Genomic DNA, 18,707 nt, shown 5'->3' on the forward strand with positions numbered 1-18,707 from the left:
CCCAGCTTTGTTGTGTATGTAACCATAGGGATTTGTGATGTCACCTAGAACCTTCACAGCAGCGACAGCTTTATGAGGAGCATCAGCACTGCTCTGCCTGAGCAGAACCATCACCGCCATAGGTTGTCAAATAACCCGGATTTAACCCACACAGGTAAGTCCAATGGGGTGCAGGCATGTCCTCTATGCTTACAGCTTCCCGTGGGTGTTGGTTTGATACCGTTTGGGGACAGCCAAGGAGGCATCTGCAGGCAACAAAGGTAGGTGTGTGCTTGTGTGTGTGTTTCCTATGCAGATCCTAAGCCCAGTGTCACATGCAAGTAGGAGGAGTAAGAAGGGTTCCTGGCAAATCCGGGTTATGGATTGCATTTAAAAAGGCCCCGTGGGAGTGCAATGGGCCCCTGTCTTGCTGCTTAGCAATAATGGTATGGGTTTAGGTTCTGCTGTGTGTACTGGTGGTTGACTGCCCCCCAGCCCAGAGTGTGCATGGAAAATTGTCTGGCAGCCTCCCTGACAGCAAGCAGTGATAGTGCCCATGAAGGGGACCTTGTTGGGCCCGCCCCTTTCACGGTTATCGCTTCTCGGCCTTTTGGCTAAGATCAAGTGTAGTATCTGTTCTTATCAGTTTAATATCTGATACGTCCCCTATCTGGGGACCATATATTAAATGGATTTTTGAGAACGGGGGCCGATTTCGAAGCTTGCTTCCGTCGCCCTATGCATTGACCCGATATGGCAGTATCTTCGGGTACAGTGCACCACCCCCTTACAGGGTTAAAAAGAAAGATTCCTACTTTCATTGCTACCTGCTTGCTGGCTAGCCAGCTAGCCAGCCCTGTGGGCCTTGCTGCTGCAGCCAAAAAACAAAAGGTGGTGCTGCTGCTGCTGCTTCTGCTTGTGTCTGGCCGCTGTTGGAGCGTCCAGGCACAGGACTTCTGCTGCTGCTGACTAAATGGCCTCCTTAATTGGATCATTTGAGTAGCCAGCACACCTGTGCAGGTAGGGCATGACATGATAGGCAGCTGCCTTGATAGCGGGTGGGTGCTGAATGTTCCTAATTGACAAAATAAGATTAATGCTTATGAAGAAATATAAAATCTCATCCCTTCCCCAATATCGCGCCACACCCCTACCCCTTAATTCCCTGGTTGAACTTGATGGACATATGTCTTTTTTCGACCGTACTAACTATGTAACTATGTAACATAACATGGGGGGGGTCTCCTGGCTGTTCACACAGGTGTGTCATTGCTGTACATTGACCATGCATTGCTTCTGTGGTATTGCAAAGGCAAAGACAAATGCTTCCAGCCATCCATTGCACTAATGGATTGGTCATCAGCTGGCTGTCTATGTCCCGCATCAATATAGACCAAAGTACAGAGGGTTAGGCTATGCTATTGTGCACCTACCTGATGCATCAGAAGGTGCGAGGCCCTTGCTAAATTCTGTGCACAGACTTTGAGATCTATACTTTAGACTGTATCTAAACCTGCTCCAACATGGACTGACATTCTGGCCTACTTTCAGCCGATGCGACTTGTCTGTCGCTGAACAGTCGCTTTTTATGTATTCAGCACCTATGTATAATGTTGTAAAAATGCTCTAGAAGCTAAAGTCGCAGAAATGTCACACATATTTGGCCTGCAACTTTCTGTGCGACAAATTCAGACAGGAAAAATCAGTATAAATCCTTAGAAAATTATCCCCCAGTGTCTCCATCTGCTGGCGGTATTGAATAAGCATTGCTGCACTGATGGGGTATGCATTAGACGAAAAAAAAGAAGAAAAAGAAGAATAATACGCCCAGAAAAGAGGCGAAAAGGAGAAAAACGTAAAAAAACGTGAAAAAAAAGTAAGAGGAAGAGAAGGGAAAAAAAGGTGGAAATGGGTTTAAAAGTGATTTCGGCGGAGAATATATATATATATATATATATATATATATATATATATATATATACGCGCACACACACACATATATATAAACGTATTCTCCGTTGAGATATTGCAGCCGCTGCTGTGTCCAGGCCCAGGAGCCTTAGCACTGTGCTGTGATGTCACTCAATACCACTGACATCACTAGGTGTAAACAACATCTCTCCTTTGCTGTGTATGTGACTATGGAGCTGTTTGGTGATGTCGTCTATTATGGCCTTCATAGAAGCAACAGGAGATTGTTGCATCCATCTAGAACCCTCAGAACTACAGTGCTATGATGTCACTCACTTCCACAGGCCTTGCAGAGTGTAAACAACAACAACCCAGCTTTGTTGTGTATGTAACCATAGGGATTTGTGATGTCACCTAGAACCTTCACAGCAGCGACAGCTTTATGAGGAGCATCAGCACTGCTCTGCCTGAGCAGAACCATCACCGCCATAGGTTGTCAAATAACCCGGATTTAACCCACACAGGGTAAGTCCAATGGGGTGCAGGCATGTCCTCTATGCTTACAGCTTCCCGTGGGTGTTGGTTTGATACCGTTTGGGGACAGCCAAGGAGGCATCTGCAGGCAACAAAGGTAGGTGTGTGCTTGTGTGTGTGTTTCCTATGCAGATCCTAAGCCCAGTGTCACATGCAAGTAGGAGGAGTAAGAAGGGTTCCTGGCAAATCCGGGTTATGGATTGCATTTAAAAAGGCCCCGTGGGAGTGCAATGGGCCCCTGTCTTGCTGCTTAGCAATAATGGTATGGGTTTAGGTTCTGCTGTGTGTACTGGTGGTTGACTGCCCCCCAGCCCAGAGTGTGCATGGAAAATTGTCTGGCAGCCTCCCTGACAGCAAGCAGTGATAGTGCCCATGAAGGGGACCTTGTTGGGCCCGCCCCTTTCACGGTTATCGCTTCTCGGCCTTTTGGCTAAGATCAAGTGTAGTATCTGTTCTTATCAGTTTAATATCTGATACGTCCCCTATCTGGGGACCATATATTAAATGGATTTTTGAGAACGGGGGCCGATTTCGAAGCTTGCTTCCGTCGCCCTATGCATTGACCCGATATGGCAGTATCTTCGGGTACAGTGCACCACCCCCTTACAGGGTTAAAAAGAAAGATTCCTACTTTCATTGCTACCTGCATGCTGGCTAGCCAGCTAGCCAGCCCTGTGGGCCTTGCTGCTGCAGCCAAAAAACAAAAGGTGGTGCTGCTGCTGCTGCTTCTGCTGCTTCTGCTTGTGTCTGGCCGCTGTTGGAGCGTCCAGGCACAGGACTTCTGCTGCTGCTGACTAAATGGCCTCCTTAATTGGATCATTTGAGTAGCCAGCACACCTGTGCAGGTAGGGCATGACATGATAGGCAGCTGCCTTGATAGCGGGTGGGTGCTGAATGTTCCTAATTGACAAAATAAGATTAATGCTTATGAAGAAATATAAAATCTCATCCCTTCCCCAATATCGCGCCACACCCCTACCCCTTAATTCCCTGGTTGAACTTGATGGACATATGTCTTTTTTCGACCGTACTAACTATGTAACTATGTAACATAACATGGGGGGGGGGGGGGGTCTCCTGGCTGTTCACACAGGTGTGTCATTGCTGTACATTGACCATGCATTGCTTCTGTGGTATTGCAAAGGCAAAGACAAATGCTTCCAGCCATCCATTGCACTAATGGATTGGTCATCAGCTGGCTGTCTATGTCCCGCATCAATATAGACCAAAGTACAGAGGGTTAGGCTATGCTATTGTGCACCTACCTGATGCATCAGAAGGTGCGAGGCCCTTGCTAAATTCTGTGCACAGACTTTGAGATCTATACTTTAGACTGTATCTAAACCTGCTCCAACATGGACTGACATTCTGGCCTACTTTCAGCCGATGCGACTTGTCTGTCGCTGAACAGTCGCTTTTTATGTATTCAGCACCTATGTATAATGTTGTAAAAATGCTCTAGAAGCTAAAGTCGCAGAAATGTCACACATATTTGGCCTGCAACTTTCTGTGCGACAAATTCAGACAGGAAAAATCAGTATAAATCCTTAGAAAATTATCCCCCAGTGTCTCCATCTGCTGGCGGTATTGAATAAGCATTGCTGCACTGATGGGGTATGCATTAGACGAAAAAAAAGAAGAAAAAGAAGAATAATACGCCCAGAAAAGAGGCGAAAAGGAGAAAAACGTAAAAAAACGTGAAAAAAAAGTAAGAGGAAGAGAAGGGAAAAAAAGGTGGAAATGGGTTTAAAAGTGATTTCGGCGGAGAAATATATATATATATATATATATATATATATATATATATATATATATACGCGCACACACACACATATATATAAACGTATTCTCCGTTGAGATATTGCAGCCGCTGCTGTGTCCAGGCCCAGGAGCCTTAGCACTGTGCTGTGATGTCACTCAATACCACTGACATCACTAGGTGTAAACAACATCTCTCCTTTGCTGTGTATGTGACTATGGAGCTGTTTGGTGATGTCGTCTATTATGGCCTTCATAGAAGCAACAGGAGATTGTTGCATCCATCTAGAACCCTCAGAACTACAGTGCTATGATGTCACTCACTTCCACAGGCCTTGCAGAGTGTAAACAACAACAACCCAGCTTTGTTGTGTATGTAACCATAGGGATTTGTGATGTCACCTAGAACCTTCACAGCAGCGACAGCTTTATGAGGAGCATCAGCACTGCTCTGCCTGAGCAGAACCATCACCGCCATAGGTTGTCAAATAACCCGGATTTAACCCACACAGGTAAGTCCAATGGGGTGCAGGCATGTCCTCTATGCTTACAGCTTCCCGTGGGTGTTGGTTTGATACCGTTTGGGGACAGCCAAGGAGGCATCTGCAGGCAACAAAGGTAGGTGTGTGCTTGTGTGTGTGTTTCCTATGCAGATCCTAAGCCCAGTGTCACATGCAAGTAGGAGGAGTAAGAAGGGTTCCTGGCAAATCCGGGTTATGGATTGCATTTAAAAAGGCCCCGTGGGAGTGCAATGGGCCCCTGTCTTGCTGCTTAGCAATAATGGTATGGGTTTAGGTTCTGCTGTGTGTACTGGTGGTTGACTGCCCCCCAGCCCAGAGTGTGCATGGAAAATTGTCTGGCAGCCTCCCTGACAGCAAGCAGTGATAGTGCCCATGAAGGGGACCTTGTTGGGCCCGCCCCTTTCACGGTTATCGCTTCTCGGCCTTTTGGCTAAGATCAAGTGTAGTATCTGTTCTTATCAGTTTAATATCTGATACGTCCCCTATCTGGGGACCATATATTAAATGGATTTTTGAGAACGGGGGCCGATTTCGAAGCTTGCTTCCGTCGCCCTATGCATTGACCCGATATGGCAGTATCTTCGGGTACAGTGCACCACCCCCTTACAGGGTTAAAAAGAAAGATTCCTACTTTCATTGCTACCTGCTTGCTGGCTAGCCAGCTAGCCAGCCCTGTGGGCCTTGCTGCTGCAGCCAAAAAACAAAAGGTGGTGCTGCTGCTGCTGCTTCTGCTGCTTCTGCTTGTGTCTGGCCGCTGTTGGAGCGTCCAGGCACAGGACTTCTGCTGCTGCTGACTAAATGGCCTCCTTAATTGGATCATTTGAGTAGCCAGCACACCTGTGCAGGTAGGGCATGACATGATAGGCAGCTGCCTTGATAGCGGGTGGGTGCTGAATGTTCCTAATTGACAAAATAAGATTAATGCTTATGAAGAAATATAAAATCTCATCCCTTCCCCAATATCGCGCCACACCCCTACCCCTTAATTCCCTGGTTGAACTTGATGGACATATGTCTTTTTTCGACCGTACTAACTATGTAACTATGTAACATAACATGGGGGGGGGGGGGGGGGGGTCTCCTGGCTGTTCACACAGGTGTGTCATTGCTGTACATTGACCATGCATTGCTTCTGTGGTATTGCAAAGGCAAAGACAAATGCTTCCAGCCATCCATTGCACTAATGGATTGGTCATCAGCTGGCTGTCTATGTCCCGCATCAATATAGACCAAAGTACAGAGGGTTAGGCTATGCTATTGTGCACCTACCTGATGCATCAGAAGGTGCGAGGCCCTTGCTAAATTCTGTGCACAGACTTTGAGATCTATACTTTAGACTGTATCTAAACCTGCTCCAACATGGACTGACATTCTGGCCTACTTTCAGCCGATGCGACTTGTCTGTCGCTGAACAGTCGCTTTTTATGTATTCAGCACCTATGTATAATGTTGTAAAAATGCTCTAGAAGCTAAAGTCGCAGAAATGTCACACATATTTGGCCTGCAACTTTCTGTGCGACAAATTCAGACAGGAAAAATCAGTATAAATCCTTAGAAAATTATCCCCCAGTGTCTCCATCTGCTGGCGGTATTGAATAAGCATTGCTGCACTGATGGGGTATGCATTAGACGAAAAAAAAGAAGAAAAAGAAGAATAATACGCCCAGAAAAGAGGCGAAAAGGAGAAAAACGTAAAAAAACGTGAAAAAAAAGTAAGAGGAAGAGAAGGGAAAAAAAGGTGGAAATGGGTTTAAAAGTGATTTCGGCGGAGAAATATATATATATATATATATATATATATATATATATATATATATATATACGCGCACACACACACATATATATAAACGTATTCTCCGTTGAGATATTGCAGCCGCTGCTGTGTCCAGGCCCAGGAGCCTTAGCACTGTGCTGTGATGTCACTCAATACCACTGACATCACTAGGTGTAAACAACATCTCTCCTTTGCTGTGTATGTGACTATGGAGCTGTTTGGTGATGTCGTCTATTATGGCCTTCATAGAAGCAACAGGAGATTGTTGCATCCATCTAGAACCCTCAGAACTACAGTGCTATGATGTCACTCACTTCCACAGGCCTTGCAGAGTGTAAACAACAACAACCCAGCTTTGTTGTGTATGTAACCATAGGGATTTGTGATGTCACCTAGAACCTTCACAGCAGCGACAGCTTTATGAGGAGCATCAGCACTGCTCTGCCTGAGCAGAACCATCACCGCCATAGGTTGTCAAATAACCCGGATTTAACCCACACAGGTAAGTCCAATGGGGTGCAGGCATGTCCTCTATGCTTACAGCTTCCCGTGGGTGTTGGTTTGATACCGTTTGGGGACAGCCAAGGAGGCATCTGCAGGCAACAAAGGTAGGTGTGTGCTTGTGTGTGTGTTTCCTATGCAGATCCTAAGCCCAGTGTCACATGCAAGTAGGAGGAGTAAGAAGGGTTCCTGGCAAATCCGGGTTATGGATTGCATTTAAAAAGGCCCCGTGGGAGTGCAATGGGCCCCTGTCTTGCTGCTTAGCAATAATGGTATGGGTTTAGGTTCTGCTGTGTGTACTGGTGGTTGACTGCCCCCCAGCCCAGAGTGTGCATGGAAAATTGTCTGGCAGCCTCCCTGACAGCAAGCAGTGATAGTGCCCATGAAGGGGACCTTGTTGGGCCCGCCCCTTTCACGGTTATCGCTTCTCGGCCTTTTGGCTAAGATCAAGTGTAGTATCTGTTCTTATCAGTTTAATATCTGATACGTCCCCTATCTGGGGACCATATATTAAATGGATTTTTGAGAACGGGGGCCGATTTCGAAGCTTGCTTCCGTCGCCCTATGCATTGACCCGATATGGCAGTATCTTCGGGTACAGTGCACCACCCCCTTACAGGGTTAAAAAGAAAGATTCCTACTTTCATTGCTACCTGCTTGCTGGCTAGCCAGCTAGCCAGCCCTGTGGGCCTTGCTGCTGCAGCCAAAAAACAAAAGGTGGTGCTGCTGCTGCTGCTTCTGCTGCTTCTGCTTGTGTCTGGCCGCTGTTGGAGCGTCCAGGCACAGGACTTCTGCTGCTGCTGACTAAATGGCCTCCTTAATTGGATCATTTGAGTAGCCAGCACACCTGTGCAGGTAGGGCATGACATGATAGGCAGCTGCCTTGATAGCGGGTGGGTGCTGAATGTTCCTAATTGACAAAATAAGATTAATGCTTATGAAGAAATATAAAATCTCATCCCTTCCCCAATATCGCGCCACACCCCTACCCCTTAATTCCCTGGTTGAACTTGATGGACATATGTCTTTTTTCGACCGTACTAACTATGTAACTATGTAACATAACATGGGGGGGGGGGGGGGGGTCTCCTGGCTGTTCACACAGGTGTGTCATTGCTGTACATTGACCATGCATTGCTTCTGTGGTATTGCAAAGGCAAAGACAAATGCTTCCAGCCATCCATTGCACTAATGGATTGGTCATCAGCTGGCTGTCTATGTCCCGCATCAATATAGACCAAAGTACAGAGGGTTAGGCTATGCTATTGTGCACCTACCTGATGCATCAGAAGGTGCGAGGCCCTTGCTAAATTCTGTGCACAGACTTTGAGATCTATACTTTAGACTGTATCTAAACCTGCTCCAACATGGACTGACATTCTGGCCTACTTTCAGCCGATGCGACTTGTCTGTCGCTGAACAGTCGCTTTTTATGTATTCAGCACCTATGTATAATGTTGTAAAAATGCTCTAGAAGCTAAAGTCGCAGAAATGTCACACATATTTGGCCTGCAACTTTCTGTGCGACAAATTCAGACAGGAAAAATCAGTATAAATCCTTAGAAAATTATCCCCCAGTGTCTCCATCTGCTGGCGGTATTGAATAAGCATTGCTGCACTGATGGGGTATGCATTAGACGAAAAAAAAGAAGAAAAAGAAGAATAATACGCCCAGAAAAGAGGCGAAAAGGAGAAAAACGTAAAAAAACGTGAAAAAAAAGTAAGAGGAAGAGAAGGGAAAAAAAGGTGGAAATGGGTTTAAAAGTGATTTCGGCGGAGAAATATATATATATATATATATATATATATATACGCGCACACACACACATATATATAAACGTATTCTCCGTTGAGATATTGCAGCCGCTGCTGTGTCCAGGCCCAGGAGCCTTAGCACTGTGCTGTGATGTCACTCAATACCACTGACATCACTAGGTGTAAACAACATCTCTCCTTTGCTGTGTATGTGACTATGGAGCTGTTTGGTGATGTCGTCTATTATGGCCTTCATAGAAGCAACAGGAGATTGTTGCATCCATCTAGAACCCTCAGAACTACAGTGCTATGATGTCACTCACTTCCACAGGCCTTGCAGAGTGTAAACAACAACAACCCAGCTTTGTTGTGTATGTAACCATAGGGATTTGTGATGTCACCTAGAACCTTCACAGCAGCGACAGCTTTATGAGGAGCATCAGCACTGCTCTGCCTGAGCAGAACCATCACCGCCATAGGTTGTCAAATAACCCGGATTTAACCCACACAGGTAAGTCCAATGGGGTGCAGGCATGTCCTCTATGCTTACAGCTTCCCGTGGGTGTTGGTTTGATACCGTTTGGGGACAGCCAAGGAGGCATCTGCAGGCAACAAAGGTAGGTGTGTGCTTGTGTGTGTGTTTCCTATGCAGATCCTAAGCCCAGTGTCACATGCAAGTAGGAGGAGTAAGAAGGGTTCCTGGCAAATCCGGGTTATGGATTGCATTTAAAAAGGCCCCGTGGGAGTGCAATGGGCCCCTGTCTTGCTGCTTAGCAATAATGGTATGGGTTTAGGTTCTGCTGTGTGTACTGGTGGTTGACTGCCCCCCAGCCCAGAGTGTGCATGGAAAATTGTCTGGCAGCCTCCCTGACAGCAAGCAGTGATAGTGCCCATGAAGGGCACCTTGTTGGGCCCGCCCCTTTCACGGTTATCGCTTCTCGGCCTTTTGGCTAAGATCAAGTGTAGTATCTGTTCTTATCAGTTTAATATCTGATACGTCCCCTATCTGGGGACCATATATTAAATGGATTTTTGAGAACGGGGGCCGATTTCGAAGCTTGCTTCCGTCGCCCTATGCATTGACCCGATATGGCAGTATCTTCGGGTACAGTGCACCACCCGCTTACAGGGTTAAAAAGAAAGATTCCTACTTTCATTGCTACCTGCTTGCTGGCTAGCCAGCTAGCCAGCCCTGTGGGCCTTGCTGCTGCTGCAGCCAAAAAACAAAAGGTGGTGCTGCTGCTGCTTCTGCTGCTTCTGCTTCTGCTTGTGTCTGGCCGCTGTTGGAGCGTCCAGGCACAGGACTTCTGCTGCTGCTGACTAAATGGCCTCCTTAATTGGATCATTTGAGTAGCCAGCACACCTGTGCAGGTAGGGCATGACATGATAGGCAGCTGCCTTGATAGCGGGTGGGTGCTGAATGTTCCTAATTGACAAAATAAGATTAATGCTTATGAAGAAATATAAAATCTCATCCCTTCCCCAATATCGCGCCACACCCCTACCCCTTAATTCCCTGGTTGAACTTGATGGACATATGTCTTTTTTCGACCGTACTAACTATGTAACTATGTAACATAACATGGGGGGGGGGGGGGTCTCCTGGCTGTTCACACAGGTGTGTCATTGCTGTACATTGACCATGCATTGCTTCTGTGGTATTGCAAAGGCAAAGACAAATGCTTCCAGCCATCCATTGCACTAATGGATTGGTCATCAGCTGGCTGTCTATGTCCCGCATCAATATAGACCAAAGTACAGAGGGTTAGGCTATGCTATTGTGCACCTACCTGATGCATCAGAAGGTGCGAGGCCCTTGGTAAATTCTGTGCACAGACTTTGAGATCTATACTTTAGACTGTATCTAAACCTGCTCCAACATGGACTGACATTCTGGCCTACTTTCAGCCGATGCGACTTGTCTGTCGCTGAACAGTCGCTTTTTATGTATTCAGCACCTATGTATAATGTTGTAAAAATGCTCTAGAAGCTAAAGTCGCAGAAATGTTACACATATTTGGCCTGCAACTTTCTGTGCGACAAATTCAGACAGGAAAAATCAGTATAAATCCTTAGAAAATTATCCCCCAGTGTCTCCATCTGCTGGCGGTATTGAATAAGCATTGCTGCACTGATGGGGTATGCATTAGATGAAAAAAAAGAAGAAAAAGAAGAATAATACGCCCAGAAAAGAGGCGAAAAGGAGAAAAACGTAAAAAAACTTGAAAAAAAAGTAAGAGGAAGAGAAGGGAAAAAAAGGTGGAAATGGGTTTAAAAGTGATTTCGGCGGAGAAATATATATATATATATATATATATATATATATATATATATATACGCGCACACACACACATATATATAAACGTATTCTCCGTTGAGATATTGCAGCCGCTGCTGTGTCCAGGCCCAGGAGCCTTAGCACTGTGCTGTGATGTCACTCAATACCACTGACATCACTAGGTGTAAACAACATCTCTCCTTTGCTGTGTATGTGACTATGGAGCTGTTTGGTGATGTCGTCTATTATGGCCTTCATAGAAGCAACAGGAGATTGTTGCATCCATCTAGAACCCTCAGAACTACAGTGCTATGATGTCACTCACTTCCACAGGCCTTGCAGAGTGTAAACAACAACAACCCAGCTTTGTTGTGTATGTAACCATAGGGATTTGTGATGTCACCTAGAACCTTCACAGCAGCGACAGCTTTATGAGGAGCATCAGCACTGCTCTGCCTGAGCAGAACCATCACCGCCATAGGTTGTCAAATAACCCGGATTTAACCCACACAGGTAAGTCCAATGGGGTGCAGGCATGTCCTCTATGCTTACAGCTTCCCGTGGGTGTTGGTTTGATACCGTTTGGGGACAGCCAAGGAGGCATCTGCAGGCAACAAAGGTAGGTGTGTGCTTGTGTGTGTGTTTCCTATGCAGATCCTAAGCCCAGTGTCACATGCAAGTAGGAGGAGTAAGAAGGGTTCCTGGCAAATCCGGGTTATGGATTGCATTTAAAAAGGCCCCGTGGGAGTGCAATGGGCCCCTGTCTTGCTGCTTAGCAATAATGGTATGGGTTTAGGTTCTGCTGTGTGTACTGGTGGTTGACTGCCCCCCAGCCCAGAGTGTGCATGGAAAATTGTCTGGCAGCCTCCCTGACAGCAAGCAGTGATAGTGCCCATGAAGGGCACCTTGTTGGGCCCGCCCCTTTCACGGTTATCGCTTCTCGGCCTTTTGGCTAAGATCAAGTGTAGTATCTGTTCTTATCAGTTTAATATCTGATACGTCCCCTATCTGGGGACCATATATTAAATGGATTTTTGAGAACGGGGGCCGATTTCGAAGCTTGCTTCCGTCGCCCTATGCATTGACCCGATATGGCAGTATCTTCGGGTACAGTGCACCACCCCCTTACAGGGTTAAAAAGAAAGATTCCTACTTTCATTGCTACCTGCTTGCTGGCTAGCCAGCTAGCCAGCCCTGTGGGCCTTGCTGCTGCTGCAGCCAAAAAACAAAAGGTGGTGCTGCTGCTGCTTCTGCTGCTTCTGCTTCTGCTTGTGTCTGGCCGCTGTTGGAGCGTCCAGGCACAGGACTTCTGCTGCTGCTGACTAAATGGCCTCCTTAATTGGATCATTTGAGTAGCCAGCACACCTGTGCAGGTAGGGCATGACATGATAGGCAGCTGCCTTGATAGCGGGTGGGTGCTGAATGTTCCTAATTGACAAAATAAGATTAATGCTTATGAAGAAATATAAAATCTCATCCCTTCCCCAATATCGCGCCACACCCCTACCCCTTAATTCCCTGGTTGAACTTGATGGACATATGTCTTTTTTCGACCGTACTAACTATGTAACTATGTAACATAACATGGGGGGGGGGGGGGGGGGGTCTCCTGGCTGTTCACACAGGTGTGTCATTGCTGTACATTGACCATGCATTGCTTCTGTGGTATTGCAAAGGCAAAGACAAATGCTTCCAGCCATCCATTGCACTAATGGATTGGTCATCAGCTGGCTGTCTATGTCCCGCATCAATATAGACCAAAGTACAGAGGGTTAGGCTATGCTATTGTGCACCTACCTGATGCATCAGAAGGTGCGAGGCCCTTGCTAAATTCTGTGCACAGACTTTGAGATCTATACTTTAGACTGTATCTAAACCTGCTCCAACATGGACTGACATTCTGGCCTACTTTCAGCCGATGCGACTTGTCTGTCGCTGAACAGTCGCTTTTTATGTATTCAGCACCTATGTATAATGTTGTAAAAATGCTCTAGAAGCTAAAGTCGCAGAAATGTCACACATATTTGGCCTGCAACTTTCTGTGCGACAAATTCAGACAGGAAAAATCAGTATAAATCCTTAGAAAATTATCCCCCAGTGTCTCCATCTGCTGGCGGTATTGAATAAGCATTGCTGCACTGATGGGGTATGCATTAGACGAAAAAAAAGAAGAAAAAGAAGAATAATACGCCCAGAAAAGAGGCGAAAAGGAGAAAAACGTAAAAAAACGTGAAAAAAAAGTAAGAGGAAGAGAAGGGAAAAAAAGGTGGAAATGGGTTTAAAAGTGATTTCGGCGGAGAAATATATATATATATATATATATATATATATATATATACGCGCACACACACACATATATATAAACGTATTCTCCGTTGAGATATTGCAGCCGCTGCTGTGTCCAGGCCCAGGAGCCTTAGCACTGTGCTGTGATGTCACTCAATACCACTGACATCACTAGGTGTAAACAACATCTCTCCTTTGCTGTGTATGTGACTATGGAGCTGTTTGGTGATGTCGTCTATTACGGCCTTCATAGAAGCAACAGGAGATTGTTGCATCCATCTAGAACCCTCAGAACTACAGTGCTATGATGTCACTCACTTCCACAGGCCTTGCAGAGTGTAAACAACAACAACCCAGCTTTGTTGTGTATGTAACCATAGGGATTTGTGATGTCACCTAGAACCTTCACAGCAGCGACAGCTTTATGAGGAGCATCAGCACTGCTCTGCCTGAGCAGAACCATCACCGCCATAGGTTGTCAAATAACCCGGATTTAACCCACACAGGTAAGTCCAATGGGGTGCAGGCATGTCCTCTATGCTTACAGCTTCCCGTGGGTGTTGGTTTGATACCGTTTGGGGACAGCCAAGGAGGCATCTGCAGGCAACAAAGGTAGGTGTGTGCTTGTGTGTGTGTTTCCTATGCAGATCCTAAGCCCAGTGTCACATGCAAGTAGGAGGAGTAAGAAGGGTTCCTGGCAAATCCGGGTTATGGATTGCATTTAAAAAGGCCCCGTGGGAGTGCAATGGGCCCCTGTCTTGCTGCTTAGCAATAATGGTATGGGTTTAGGTTCTGCTGTGTGTACTGGTGGTTGACTGCCCCCCAGCCCAGAGTGTGCATGGAAAATTGTCTGGCAGCCTCCCTGACAGCAAGCAGTGATAGTGCCCATGAAGGGCACCTTGTTGGGCCCGCCCCTTTCACGGTTATCGCTTCTCGGCCTTTTGGCTAAGATCAAGTGTAGTATCTGTTCTTATCAGTTTAATATCTGATACGTCCCCTATCTGGGGACCATATATTAAATGGATTTTTGAGAACGGGGGCCGATTTCGAAGCTTGCTTCCGTCGCCCTATGCATTGACCCGATATGGCAGTATCTTCGGGTACAGTGCACCACCCCCTTACAGGGTTAAAAAGAAAGATTCCTACTTTCATTGCTACCTGCTTGCTGGCTAGCCAGCTAGCCAGCCCTGTGGGCCTTGCTGCTGCTGCAGCCAAAAAACAAAAGGTGGTGCTGCTGCTGCTTCTGCTGCTTCTGCTTCTGCTTGTGTCTGGCCGCTGTTGGAGCGTCCAGACACAGGACTTCTGCTGCTGCTGACTAAATGGCCTCCTTAATTGGATCATTTGAGTAGCCAGCACACCTGTGCAGGTAGGGCATGACATGATAGGCAGCTGCCTTGATAGCGGGTGGGTGCTGAATGTTCCTAATTGACAAAATAAGATTAATGCTTATGAAGAAATATAAAATCTCATCCCTTCCCCAATATCGCGCCACACCCCTACCCCTTAATTCCCTGGTTGAACTTGATGGACATATGTCTTTTTTCGACCGTACTAACTATGTAACTATGTAACATAACATGGGGGGGGGGGGTCTCCTGGCTGTTCACACAGGTGTGTCATTGCTGTACATTGACCATGCATTGCTTCTGTGGTATTGCAAAGGCAAAGACAAATGCTTCCAGCCATCCATTGCACTAATGGATTGGTCATCAGCTGGCTGTCTATGTCCCGCATCAATATAGACCAAAGTACAGAGGGTTAGGCTATGCTATTGTGCACCTACCTGATGCATCAGAAGGTGCGAGGCCCTTGCTAAATTCTGTGCACAGACTTTGAGATCTATACTTTAGACTGTATCTAAACCTGCTCCAACATGGACTGACATTCTGGCCTACTTTCAGCCGATGCGACTTGTCTGTCGCTGAACAGTCGCTTTTTATGTATTCAGCACCTATGTATAATGTTGTAAAAATGCTCTAGAAGCTAAAGTCGCAGAAATGTCACACATATTTGGCCTGCAACTTTCTGTGCGACAAATTCAGACAGGAAAAATCAGTATAAATCCTTAGAAAATTATCCCCCAGTGTCTCCATCTGCTGGCGGTATTGAATAAGCATTGCTGCACTGATGGGGTATGCATTAGACGAAAAAAAAGAAGAAAAAGAAGAATAATACGCCCAGAAAAGAGGCGAAAAGGAGAAAAACGTAAAAAAACGTGAAAAAAAAGTAAGAGGAAGAGAAGGGAAAAAAAGGTGGAAATGGGTTTAAAAGTGATTTCGGCGGAGAAATATATATATATATATATATATATATATATATATATACGCGCACACACACACATATATATAAACGTATTCTCCGTTGAGATATTGCAGCCGCTGCTGTGTCCAGGCCCAGGAGCCTTAGCACTGTGCTGTGATGTCACTCAATACCACTGACATCACTAGGTGTAAACAACATCTCTCCTTTGCTGTGTATGTGACTATGGAGCTGTTTGGTGATGTCGTCTATTATGGCCTTCATAGAAGCAACAGGAGATTGTTGCATCCATCTAGAACCCTCAGAACTACAGTGCTATGATGTCACTCACTTCCACAGGCCTTGCAGAGTGTAAACAACAACAACCCAGCTTTGTTGTGTATGTAACCATAGGGATTTGTGATGTCACCTAGAACCTTCACAGCAGCGACAGCTTTATGAGGAGCATCAGCACTGCTCTGCCTGAGCAGAACCATCACCGCCATAGGTTGTCAAATAACCCGGATTTAACCCACACAGGTAAGTCCAATGGGGTGCAGGCATGTCCTCTATGCTTACAGCTTCCCGTGGGTGTTGGTTTGATACCGTTTGGGGACAGCCAAGGAGGCATCTGCAGGCAACAAAGGTAGGTGTGTGCTTGTGTGTGTGTTTCCTATGCAGATCCTAAGCCCAGTGTCACATGCAAGTAGGAGGAGTAAGAAGGGTTCCTGGCAAATCCGGGTTATGGATTGCATTTAAAAAGGCCCCGTGGGAGTGCAATGGGCCCCTGTCTTGCTGCTTAGCAATAATGGTATGGGTTTAGGTTCTGCTGTGTGTACTGGTGGTTGACTGCCCCCCAGCCCAGAGTGTGCATGGAAAATTGTCTGGCAGCCTCCCTGACAGCAAGCAGTGATAGTGCCCATGAAGGGCACCTTGTTGGGCCCGCCCCTTTCACGGTTATCGCTTCTCGGCCTTTTGGCTAAGATCAAGTGTAGTATCTGTTCTTATCAGTTTAATATCTGATACGTCCCCTATCTGGGGACCATATATTAAATGGATTTTTGAGAACGGGGGCCGATTTCGAAGCTTGCTTCCGTCGCCCTATGCATTGACCCGATATGGCAGTATCTTCGGGTACAGTGCACCACCCCCTTACAGGGTTAAAAAGAAAGATTCCTACTTTCATTGCTACCTGCTTGCTGGCTAGCCAGCTAGCCAGCCCTGTGGGCCTTGCTGCTGCTGCAGCCAAAAAACAAAAGGTGGTGCTGCTGCTGCTTCTGCTGCTTCTGCTTCTGCTTGTGTCTGGCCGCTGTTGGAGCGTCCAGACACAGGACTTCTGCTGCTGCTGACTAAATGGCCTCCTTAATTGGATCATTTGAGTAGCCAGCACACCTGTGCAGGTAGGGCATGACATGATAGGCAGCTGCCTTGATAGCGGGTGGGTGCTGAATGTTCCTAATTGACAAAATAAGATTAATGCTTATGAAGAAATATAAAATCTCATCCCTTCCCCAATATCGCGCCACACCCCTACCCCTTAATTCCCTGGTTGAACTTGATGGACATATGTCTTTTTTCGACCGTACTAACTATGTAACTATGTAACATAACATGGGGGGGGGGGGTCTCCTGGCTGTTCACACAGGTGTGTCATTGCTGTACATTGACCATGCATTGCTTCTGTGGTATTGCAAAGGCAAAGACAAATGCTTCCAGCCATCCATTGCACTAATGGATTGGTCATCAGCTGGCTGTCTATGTCCCGCATCAATATAGACCAAAGTACAGAGGGTTAGGCTATGCTATTGTGCACCTACCTGATGCATCAGAAGGTGCGAGGCCCTTGCTAAATTCTGTGCACAGACTTTGAGATCTATACTTTAGACTGTATCTAAACCTGCTCCAACATGGACTGACATTCTGGCCTACTTTCAGCCGATGCGACTTGTCTGTCGCTGAACAGTCGCTTTTTATGTATTCAGCACCTATGTATAATGTTGTAAAAATGCTCTAGAAGCTAAAGTCGCAGAAATGTCACACATATTTGGCCTGCAACTTTCTGTGCGACAAATTCAGACAGGAAAAATCAGTATAAATCCTTAGAAAATTATCCCCCAGTGTCTCCATCTGCTGGCGGTATTGAATAAGCATTGCTGCACTGATGGGGTATGCATTAGACGAAAAAAAAGAAGAAAAAGAAGAATAATACGCCCAGAAAAGAGGCGAAAAGGAGAAAAACGTAAAAAAACGTGAAAAAAAAGTAAGAGGAAGAGAAGGGAAAAAAAGGTGGAAATGGGTTTAAAAGTGATTTCGGCGGAGAAATATATATATATATATATATATATATATATATATATATACGCGCACACACACACATATATATAAACGTATTCTCCGTTGAGATATTGCAGCCGCTGCTGTGTCCAGGCCCAGGAGCCTTAGCACTGTGCTGTGATGTCACTCAATACCACTGACATCACTAGGTGTAAACAACATCTCTCCTTTGCTGTGTATGTGACTATGGAGCTGTTTGGTGATGTCGTCTATTATGGCCTTCATAGAAGCAACAGGAGATTGTTGCATCCATCTAGAACCCTCAGAACTACAGTGCTATGATGTCACTCACTTCCACAGGCCTTGCAGAGTGTAAACAACAACAACCCAGCTTTGTTGTGTATGTAACCATAGGGATTTGTGATGTCACCTAGAACCTTCACAGCAGCGACAGCTTTATGAGGAGCATCAGCACTGCTCTGCCTGAGCAGAACCATCACCGCCATAGGTTGTCAAATAACCCGGATTTAACCCACACAGGTAAGTCCAATGGGGTGCAGGCATGTCCTCTATGCTTACAGCTTCCCGTGGGTGTTGGTTTGATACCGTTTGGGGACAGCCAAGGAGGCATCTGCAGGCAACAAAGGTAGGTGTGTGCTTGTGTGTGTGTTTCCTATGCAGATCCTAAGCCCAGTGTCACATGCAAGTAGGAGGAGTAAGAAGGGTTCCTGGCAAATCCGGGTTATGGATTGCATTTAAAAAGGCCCCGTGGGAGTGCAATGGGCCCCTGTCTTGCTGCTTAGCAATAATGGTATGGGTTTAGGTTCTGCTGTGTGTACTGGTGGTTGACTGCCCCCAGCCCAGAGTGTGCATGGAAAATTGTCTGGCAGCCTCCCTG

At 46.2% G+C, this 18,707-nt stretch overlaps 8 non-coding genes across 8 annotated transcripts; all 8 read left to right on the forward strand.

The window, feature by feature from the left end:
* The first annotated feature begins 573 nt into the window (after window positions 1-573).
* On the forward strand, window positions 574-764 carry LOC130322783 (U2 spliceosomal RNA). Its single transcript, XR_008868227.1, has one exon. It is a non-coding gene; the product is annotated as a U2 spliceosomal RNA (small nuclear RNA).
* Window positions 765-2,834: 2,070 nt separating this feature from the next.
* On the forward strand, window positions 2,835-3,025 carry LOC130322784 (U2 spliceosomal RNA). Its single transcript, XR_008868228.1, has one exon. It is a non-coding gene; the product is annotated as a U2 spliceosomal RNA (small nuclear RNA).
* A 2,088-nt stretch (window positions 3,026-5,113) lies between these two features.
* Window positions 5,114-5,304, forward strand: LOC130322787 (U2 spliceosomal RNA). Its single transcript, XR_008868230.1, has one exon. It is a non-coding gene; the product is annotated as a U2 spliceosomal RNA (small nuclear RNA).
* A 2,094-nt stretch (window positions 5,305-7,398) lies between these two features.
* LOC130322788 (U2 spliceosomal RNA) lies at window positions 7,399-7,589 on the forward strand. The gene has a single exon (XR_008868231.1). It is a non-coding gene; the product is annotated as a U2 spliceosomal RNA (small nuclear RNA).
* A 2,074-nt stretch (window positions 7,590-9,663) lies between these two features.
* Window positions 9,664-9,854, forward strand: LOC130322816 (U2 spliceosomal RNA). Its single transcript, XR_008868257.1, has one exon. It is a non-coding gene; the product is annotated as a U2 spliceosomal RNA (small nuclear RNA).
* A 2,089-nt stretch (window positions 9,855-11,943) lies between these two features.
* Window positions 11,944-12,134, forward strand: LOC130322789 (U2 spliceosomal RNA). The gene has a single exon (XR_008868232.1). It is a non-coding gene; the product is annotated as a U2 spliceosomal RNA (small nuclear RNA).
* A 2,088-nt stretch (window positions 12,135-14,222) lies between these two features.
* Window positions 14,223-14,413, forward strand: LOC130322790 (U2 spliceosomal RNA). Its single transcript, XR_008868233.1, has one exon. It is a non-coding gene; the product is annotated as a U2 spliceosomal RNA (small nuclear RNA).
* A 2,081-nt stretch (window positions 14,414-16,494) lies between these two features.
* Window positions 16,495-16,685, forward strand: LOC130322791 (U2 spliceosomal RNA). Its single transcript, XR_008868234.1, has one exon. It is a non-coding gene; the product is annotated as a U2 spliceosomal RNA (small nuclear RNA).
* The last annotated feature ends 2,022 nt before the right edge of the window (window positions 16,686-18,707 follow it).

Source organism: Hyla sarda, unplaced genomic scaffold, assembly GCF_029499605.1.
Source record: "Hyla sarda isolate aHylSar1 unplaced genomic scaffold, aHylSar1.hap1 scaffold_238, whole genome shotgun sequence".
Lineage (NCBI taxonomy): Eukaryota > Metazoa > Chordata > Amphibia > Anura > Hylidae > Hyla > Hyla sarda.